This window comes from Pteropus medius, unplaced genomic scaffold (assembly GCF_902729225.1).
Source record: "Pteropus medius unplaced genomic scaffold, Ma_sr-lr_union100, whole genome shotgun sequence".
NCBI classification, from domain to species: domain Eukaryota; kingdom Metazoa; phylum Chordata; class Mammalia; order Chiroptera; family Pteropodidae; genus Pteropus; species Pteropus medius.
In genome coordinates, this window is record NW_024352000.1 from 814760 (window position 1) to 824331 (window position 9572).

A 9572-nucleotide genomic window follows, 5' to 3' on the forward strand; every position below is an offset into this window, starting at 1 on the left:
TGTATGTCATGAAATTTGTTCGCTGCTGCCATCTGGAGGGCAGTTTAAAAATAATACGTGAGTGTTTGTTATGAATACTCATCTGCCGCCATATGGTGAACATTTTCGGAATACATCACAGCGCATGTCATAAAACGTAATTTTGTTGCTTTCTCATGTGTATTCTGAAAATAATCTCTGTGGAATGTCATTATGAAGTTTTCTGGTGCCATTTCGTGTGCATCTTGTGAAAAACACAGGAGTGCTTGTCATGAAGTAATTCTCTGCTGTAGTCTTGTGGGCAATTTGAAAATAATACCCTACTGTAGATCATCTTGAACACTCATTCCGTGCTGCCATCTGGTTGTCATATTGGGAATAACACCATAGCACATATCATAAACAGTTATTTCTTTCATTTTCTTATACAGTTAGAAAATGTCACCTAAGGACATTCGGTTAAACAAAGTTCTTGTACATGAACATCTTGTGTGTATCTTGGGACAAACAAAATGTACATGTAATGAGAAATTATTCTCTGCTGCCGTCTGGTGGGCATTTGAAAATAACAGGCAAGTTTGTATTAATATAAAAAATTATTTGCTGCTGCCATCTGCTCAGCATTTTGGGGATAACACAGGAGTGTACGTCTTGAAAAGTTATTTCTGCTATTATCTTATGGGCATTTAAAAATGGACTCCCTAGAATATGTTGTTACAATGTTTTTTTCTGCTGCCATTTTGTGAGGATCTTGGGAACAACACAGCAGTGCGTGTCTCGAAAAATTCTCTGCTGCCATCTCGTGGACATTGTGAAAATAACACCAGTGTATTTCATAAAAATATTTTTTTCTGCAGCAATCCTGTGGGCATTTTGAGAATAACAGAGTGTAGATCATCATAAAAATTAATTTTCTGCTGCCATCAAGTGTATATTTTATTAATAACACCTGAGCGTTTGGTCATGAATATTCATTCCCTACTGCCATACGGTGGCCATATAGGGTCTATGTCATCATAAAACTTTACACTCTACTGCCATCTGGTGAACTTTTTGGGAATAACACAGAGGTGCATCTCATGCACAGTTATTTCTGCTGCTATCATATGTATTTCAAATTAGCACCTATGTGTATGTCATCATAAAAATTTATTTTTCGCTGCGATGCAGGTCTCCGGCGCCCAGAAGGCCAGGCTCGAGCTCTTGGGGCGGCAGGCGGCAGTCTTTCTCGACTACAGCTATACCACCCTGAACACGCCTGATCTCGTCTGATCTCGGAAGCTAAGCAGGGTCCGGCCTGGTTAGTACTTGGGTGGGAGACTGCCTGGGAATACCCGGCACTGTAGGCTTTTGCCACCCTCCAGCCAGGGTGCGCCCGGACGCTCCCAGACCCTGCTCGCTCGCTTGCTCGCTGTCTCGATTGTCCCAGGCAGGCGCCTGAGCCCAAGGGCGTCTCCAACGGCCGCGTGCCCTGCATCCTCGCCGGCTCTCACCTGCTTTCCTGCAGCCAGCCCTGGGCCATTTCCTCTAAATACTCCGGGCCTTTCCCTTCCTGGTCTCCGCGGGGCCGAGCTCCCAGTGCCGCCGTCTCTGACACGCGCTGGGAGTGCGCTCGCATCCCCGGGACGCGGGACCGGCCACTGCCACCCGCCCCGCCGCGCGCCGCCCAGTCCCGCTCCGCCCGAGGCCTCAAGTCTCTGCCCGCAGGCTTCTCCCCGCTCTTCTCACGGGACAGCCAGGCGCCCTCGGACTAGGTGCGAGGCCTCCCCGCACAGCCGGGACTGGAAGTGGGAACGGCCAGCCGCGTCAGAGAGGCAAAGATGCACGAGAGCGCCTGCGCGCGGTGAGAGCCCTCTCTCTCGCGACAGGCCGCAGCGAACGGCCACACACGCACACGCCCTGCGTGCCTGCCACGCGCACTGCGCACGCACACACACACGCACGCACATGCACACGCGCACACACACACACTCCAGTGAGCCCGTGCGTCATTCCTTTCTGCGGTGGGACTCCTGGCAGGGCTCTGGGCACAATGAGCCTCCCTGAGCCCCCGGCCTGTCCCGGGGTACGGGGCATGGGGCACGGGGCACGAACCGCCTCCCTGCCGGATTCCAGCTCCGGCACGACCACCCTCTGCTGTGGAAGCGGCCTCTTCAGGGCGGCTGCAGGATCTCGGGGTCACAGTCGGGGTCCGACTCTGTGCGTCGGTGCACTCGTCTGCGTGTCCTGTCCCGCTCTCTGAGTGGGCATGCACGGGCTCGCCCTCTCTACTCTCTCCGTCTCTGTCCCTTTCCTCCTCACTGTCCTTCTCTGTGTCTGACCCCAGCCAGCTCCCGCGGCTCTCCCCTTCCCAGGCGACCCCGTCCCCTCCTTCGTGGCTCTCACTGGGCCTACTGCCCTGGCGACCTGTGTTCTCCTTTCTCCTTCCCTCCCGGTCACTCGCTCTGTCTCTGAGTTTCTCTGTCCCTCTGTCTCTCGGCTCTCCCTCTATGTCTGTCTGTCCGTCTGTCTCTTTGATGGAGAGAGTCCATGTGAAGGCAAGGGGCAGCGGACTGGGCGGGTCTCGGGGTGTGGCCGGAGGCTCCGTGTGTGTTTGGGCAGGTCGGGCACGGCTCGGCGGGGAGCGCCGGGGAGGGGCGGGCTTGGCTCAGGGCCAGGAGGGGACGTGGCAAGGCCACACCTGCCTAAGTGCCCAGGTGGCCGAGAGGATGTCGGGCCACACCCGGGCCGGGTCCTGTCGAGCGGCCAAGACGGGGGAGGCGGGTGGCCCGGGCCCTGTCCAGTCCCAGGATGCGAGATCGGCGACCCACACCTTCAGCACGCCCGGGAACCGGCAAAGGCGCGGGATGAAGGTGCGAGGCACCCCGAAGCCCTGCGCGCAGCGCTTGTGGGCTCCAAGCGCGGGTAGCCAATGCTGGGAGAGGGGTCTGCGCGGCCTCACCTCTGGGGCTGTTCTCCGGCCAGCGCAGCGGTGCGGCGAGGGTGACGCCTGATCGCGGCGCCACCTGCTGAGGCGAGCGCTCGTCCACGCCGTCCGCGTCCATGGCTGCCGCTCTCGCCCCCGCTGCGGCTCTGGCTAGTGTCGCCGAGGCCGGCTGCCAGCCAAGGCGGGTCGGGGACAGGGGAGGGGAGAGGGGCGGGGAGGGACAGGGGGCGGGGACAGGGGAGAGTGGAAGCGACGGACGCAGTGTCCGCGGGGGGTTCGGCAGGACGCCGGGCGTCACCTTTCTCTTCGTGTTTCCTGGACACGTTGCAGGAGAAGGTCCGGAGCCATCCGTCGTCCGTGGACGGACATGCGAGGCCCCGGACTCGGCGACCGCGCGAGGAGGCCCCCTCGCTGACCACTTCGCAGCTATTGCCAGACGGCGCTCTCCTGGGGCCAGCATTCTTTCTTGAACGCTGCTTCTTTAGTGAGGAAATTTTCCAACATCTGTTGTCAGAGGAAGTAAATATTTGTTAATTTTCTGTTAATTTTTCAAATGCCTGTTTGACACTGTAGCGACGACGTCCTACTGAAACGAGGTGTTCTGGATTACGTTTCATTTCACAACACAGTTTACAGTTTTAGTTTTGTTTCTGGATGATACTGTCTCTGACACCTAAACAATAATGAAGTTTCTAAATAACATAAGACAATTAGAAACTGTTTTCTTGAGGTCTTTCACATGTAAAAGAGTGAAAAAAAAACAGGCTCAGTTCTAGTCCTACTTTCTGTGTTAATTTAATTTTTTTCTTTTCTTTGTTTTTGTTTATTAGGAGTTTTCTAAAGGGGTTTAAAAATCAAAGTTTTAAACATGCCCAGATAAAAACACAATAGGAAAATAGTCATAGTTTCAAAAGTTAATTTTCCTTCAGTGTTTCTCTGAGTCATTCAACATTTATTATGTGTTTACAGTGTCTACACAGATAAATAAGGCAGGTCTTGGTCTTCAGATGCCTGTGAGGCAGCAGAGGCAAAAACAACCAAAAGTGAGGCTGGGAGTCCCTGCCGTCCATCTAAAGGGGCACGAGTAAAAGGAGGCTTTAGACATTTGAATCTCCCCATATGACAGTAAGAAGAGTCTTCCTTTCACTCTCCGAAAATACTCTTCCAGCAGTGCATTTAGGCCACAGATGGAAACCCTAAAGAAAAATCAAAGAATTATGTCTTCTGACGTGCATCATTTGTGGGTCAATAGCATCAGGACATAATATAATGTAAGGGTCCCTTAAGATATGACGCAAGGGCATTCACAGGTCTACAAGAACCTGGGAAGTGAAGGGTCAAGATGTAGTACTCCCTGCAAAACACGTAAAGGATTAGAATAACAATGTATTATTTTTCAGAAAGATGCACTCAGCTGGGGGATCAGCTGTGTTGTCTACCCTCTCTGCAGATGCACTTCCGTCTCAGGCTTTTTCACTGCATGGAGTCTCAGGATGGTGCTCCCACAGGGCAAAAGCAGATGCTGTCAGGCCTCATGAATCCAAGATTTTTAAACATGTGTGAGGTCACTTCTACCACATGCTATTGGTCAGAGCAAGCACAAGGACAGCCCACATTCAAGCAGGCAGAGGGATAAATTCAGTCCTCAATGGAAGGTGTGGCAATGTCACATGAGATGGGGCACGGACGCAGGGAGGCATGATTCAGGAGATCACTATATAATGATCTTTCACAGCTACAAACAGTATTTCATGTAAGAAAGGCACAGAAGTAACCAAGACTGATAGCTAGGGTCCAGAGCTGAGGGCAAAGAAGCAGTGAGTACTCCCACATACTAAATCAGCAGAAAGGCCTCTCAGTAACCCTAATTACCCCATCCATGGAAGCAGGAGGAGCAGGAGGGGAAAAGTGGGAATCACTGGAGCCAGGAACTGCAGGCTTAGGCGGGGCTGCTGTGGCTTTCCTCAGCCTCTTTCCAAAAGCCAGTTGAGAATCTCTGGCTCTAAGAGAATCGCCTGCAGAGTCTGGGGGTGTCTGCATAAGAAGAACACTGGAAACTCATATTCTAGTGTTCATCGAATTAGGACACAGGCTAGTTGACCTTCCCAAAGTGCATGTGAACTGTATAACGATGGCAGGGCAAGCAGAAAGGCTTGTGAGTTGAGTCAGCTATCACTTCTGCTTCGATGAGAACATACATTTCCAGTAGGCCAAGTGAGCAAAGCGAGAAATAGCTGGGCTTGTGCCATCACGTTAATGACAACACAAAAAGCTAATTTCTGAGTGAAAAATCCCAGCAACACTCGCTCACAGGGCACACCACTGACCACAAGAGCTGAGGGGGGTTGGAAGAGCCTAAGCAGGGCACTGGATCCGGAGGGCCCCTAAAGAACTTGCACTTGTGCCTTGTCTAGAGATCCAGTATTTGAGTATCTGTCAATGGCCAATCAGTGTCGGTCCAAGAATTAGTGTCAAACAGCACGAGGAGGACGACAACGATGGCCCGTGAAGCCCTCTGACTCCTGGAGAAGCTAGAACCTGGAAGACGGAGGAGGAAGCTGCAGCCCACAGGTAAACTACACTCCCCACCAGGTGGAAACCGGAAAAGAGGCAACAACATCCACTCTTCCCATTTCGGACCCTCTAAGGAACAGAGCTAATAGCCAGCAGAAAAGAGGAAATCAGGAAGCGAAGGTTTCCTTAGCTCCCCAACTCTCATGGGCTCAGAGTGGCCCCCCAGCACACCACCCCTCCCCTCCCCTCTGCTCTGTAGTTGAGCAGGATCTGGAAACCTGGGATGAGTGGCTGCTGGCTGTAGTGCTAGCAGCTTGGGCTTAGTCTCGCTGGTAATGCACAATGTGTTATTTGGGGTGGAAAGTTCAGTTATGTGAGATGAATAAATTCTGGGTCTACTTTACATCGTGGTGCCTACAGCTAACAATATTTCATTGTACACTTGACATTTGCTAAGGGGATGATTTTTATGGTTCTCACCACACATACCAATAATGATGATAATAATAATAATAATAATAAATAAAGAGGGAGCCAGGAAACTTTTATAGGTGGACGGATATGTTTATGGCATACTATATGGGTGGGGATGATTCACAGGTGAGATGTCCAAACTCATCAAGTTGCATACATTAATCAGGTACAGCTTTTTGTATGTCAAGCGTACCTTCATAAAAGTGGTTTAAAAAAAATAAAATAGGGGAGAATATAGTCACCCAAAGCACTAAGCACATTGCCTGACATAGTGAATATACAGTTAATGAGACGATGGTTTAGCCTCAGCTCAGGACTGGGAGCTGGCCCCACAGACACCTGGCAGATGGTGCCATGGCCACTGCTCCAGCCCCCAGGCCAGTATGGCTTCTGCTGATCCTGACCCCAAACAGAGAGACCGGCTCCAGCTGGTGCTTGCTTCCGACAGTTGGAGAAGGCGGGCTGCTCCAGACACATGATACTTCTTCTAGCTACTTGCTATCCCCCTTTTTAGGGACCATCCAGGTCCCTAAATTTTGGCTCCTGTAAAAACCTGGGTTTGCAGTGTGGACATTTTGAAGTGTGAGATCTGTGTTGCCATTGTTCCCCATCCTTGAGTCTGGAGATAAAGGTAGGAAAACAGCACACCATGAAAGCAACAATGATATCAGGTGTACTCTGCCCTTCGCTCCCCAGACTTCAAAGAAGTGGCAGACTGCTCACCTCATTTTACACACAGCACTCTTTAAGGACACATCTTTGTGCACAAAATTAAATCTAACTGAAAGAAATCTTATTACTGAATTTTTGCTTTGCAGAAAACACTTTGGTATAAAAATCCCTAAGAAAATGTGTTTTATAAAGGAATAAAAATGGGGTGAGAGTGTAAATGCAAAATATGTTTTATGGATAGAGTCTGCTTTTTCTGTTACTCAGGGGGAATGAACAGACTGTACAAGTCAGATTCCAGTTTCACCTCATCGCTGCCACCAGGGATGTGTTTGGAGGATCCAGAGGGCTGGCCACCTAGGAGGAGCTTACAGCCTTGGGGCCCACATTGGGAACACAGTGGGTGTGCCTGGTGCACTGGGTCCTGCAAGGCCTGAGGTAATCGAGAACAGAGGAGGGGGAGGTTGAGACCTCAGAGGAAGGGAATGTGGTCAAGAGCAGGCCAGTGCTCTGGCTTGAAAAAGAACAGACTTAAAAGGCCAGAGGATGGCAGGGAGTAGAAGTGAGGAGGTCATCGTTAGAATCTGGTGCTGGTTGTACTCCTGTGATGGGCTGGGCCACCTTCTTCCTCCCCACCCATCCCTATCCCCTGCTGCCTGTCCAAGTCCCACAACAAAAATCAGCTTGAGTATATGGCAAGCTATACCATTGGGTTATGTGCAGATTTTCTTCAAATAGAATGACCAAGATTCAACTGAAAGCTGCAAAGACTATTTGGATTACTCTGTTCAGGATCCTGTGTGAGTGTGGTGTCCTGGACGCAGAATTGTGTTAGAATCAATCTTCAGTTTAAATACCTGTAAAATGGATATAATAATTTTCCTTCCTCATCTGACAAACAGAAACAGTAGGTGAGAAGAGATATGTAAAGGACAGGAGTTATTTTAAAGTGAGCTAAGTTCCAAGGGTTTGGACTCTTATTTTAATGGTGGGCAGAGCCCTTAAGGCAGGAAAACGCTGTTCTCTGCTGCCATCTCGTGTGCATTTTTGGAATAGCACCAGAGTTTAGGTCATGAAACGTGATTTGTTATCCTCTGCTGCCATCTAGGGTGCATTTTGGGAATAACACCTGACTATAGGTCATCAAGTGTGGGTCATTATGACTAGTCATTCTCTGCTGCCATCTGGTGGGACGTTTGGGAATAACATGACAGGGCTGCTCATAAAGTTATTTCTGCCGGTTTTTCATGTTCGTTTTGAAAATTACACCCAGGCCATGTCATTACGAAAACTTTTTCTCTGCTGCCACCTTGTGGTTATTTTGAAAATGACACCCAAGTATAATTGTCGAGATGCACACAAGGTGGGTGCAGAAAACAAATTTGGATATGAACTACACTCAGATTTTATTCCCCAAATTCACACCAGATAGCAGCAGAAAATACATTTTTATGATGAAATATACCTGGTTGTTATTTTCAATGTGCCCACAAGATGGCAGCAGAAACAATGTTTCAAGACACACAATCTTTGTTTTTAACAAGAGGCACATGAATTGACAACAGACAAAAACATTTTATGATGGCATGCCCCTGGGTGTTATTCATAAAATGCGCATGGGATAACACGTAAATATTTTTCATGACGTGCGCTGTGGCGTTACTCCCCAAATTCCCACTGGATAGAAGCAGAAAATGAATATTCATGATGACTACCACTCAAGTGTTATTCCTAAAAATCCCACCAGATGGCAGCAGAAAATAGATATTTAGGATGACATACACCTAGGTGTTATTTTCAAAATACCCACGAGATGGCAGCAGAAAATAAGTATTCATGGTGTACACATGGGTATCTTCCCAAAATGCACACAAGACAGAAGCAGAGAATAACTTTTTCTGACATGCGCTCTGCTGTTATACCCGAAATCCCAATGAGATGTCAGCAGAGAATAACTTTTCATGATATACATGCATTTTTACTGCTATGATGCACATGAGATGGCAGTAGAGAATAAACTCAAGTGTTATTCTGGAGAAGCCAACAAAATACTAGCGAATAACTTTTTATGACATACAGTCGGATGTTTTTTTTTTCGGATGTTATGTTTGACTTCATACAAGATAACAGCAAAGAATGCCTTTTCATGATGACATACACTTGGGTGTTATTCTCGGTATGCCCGTGAGATGGCAGCAGAAATAACTTTTCACGATGACATATACTTGGGTGTTATTCCCAGAATGCACAACAGATGGCAGAAGAGAATAATTTCTTGTTCTATGCATTCTGTTATTATTCCCAAGATGCACATGAGATGGAGGCAAACACTAAATATTCATGATTATCTACACTCAGGTGCTATTCCCGAGATGCCCGACATGGCAGGAAAGAATAACTTTTCATGACATAATTGGGGTGTTATTCAAGAGATGCCCACGAGATGGCAGCAGAGAATAACTTAATGATGACATACACTAGGCTGCTATTACCAAAATGTCCACTAGATGGAAGCAGAGAATAACTTTTCATGATGGCTCTACTCTCTGGCAGTGGTCCACCATGACACCTCTTCAGGCACTGCCTGTGGTTCTCCACTAACGATTTTTGAATTAGGTATTGCTAAGTCAAGGGGACCCTATATTAAGCATAAGAGAAAACAAAATGTCATGATAAATAAATTCACATTTCTCCCAGTTGCTCATATTTTGAAATGTAGCAAGCTTAGTTAGAAGAGCATAATTTGGCACAGGAGCAACTATAGACGTTCTGAAAATGACTTATAAGCATCTTTAACATTCTTATACTTTTATATCAATTATGTTTAAAAGTCTGATTTAGTTATTAAAAATTATTAAGTAATTTGGGTTAACCTATGTACACAATTCTGCTAAGTGTTCTACAATAAAAGCTTACGCTTGAAAAACCCTATTTGCCAAAGCCCGGTCAGGAAGGATGTCTCTAACACCTGCAGCTGAACAAACTCCTCTGTCGGGTGGAGGACTGGGGA

At 48.1% G+C, this 9572-nt stretch overlaps 1 pseudogene; it reads left to right on the forward strand.

Moving 5' to 3' along the window:
- The first annotated feature begins 1209 nt into the window (after positions 1-1209).
- Positions 1210-1328, forward strand: LOC120589174 (uncharacterized; annotated as a pseudogene).
- The last annotated feature ends 8244 nt before the right edge of the window (positions 1329-9572 follow it).